The sequence below is a fragment of the Nestor notabilis genome, unplaced genomic scaffold, assembly GCF_000696875.1.
Source record: "Nestor notabilis isolate BGI_N333 unplaced genomic scaffold, ASM69687v1 scaffold1090, whole genome shotgun sequence".
Taxonomy (NCBI): domain Eukaryota; kingdom Metazoa; phylum Chordata; class Aves; order Psittaciformes; family Psittacidae; genus Nestor; species Nestor notabilis.
In genome coordinates this window covers 34,646-34,875 of record NW_009910523.1, presented here as the reverse complement: position 1 = coordinate 34,875, position 230 = coordinate 34,646, and positions in this window count along the sequence as shown.

The window sequence follows — 230 nt, the reverse complement described above, 5'->3', positions numbered from 1 at the left end:
TGGGAGATGTTTCCCCTCCAGGTCTGTAATCCTGAATGTATGTAGATGATGAAGAAATACTTCAGTAGGATATTGTCTTAATCTCTGGGAATGGTAGGTAGAGAGGAATAGTATATAGATGCTGCCTTCAGCATCATTTGAATAACACTGCATCATTTACTGGATTCCACCACAACCAGGAATCCGGGAATTCGGAAAAAGAACTTTAAAAAAAAAAGAGAGAGTCCTGC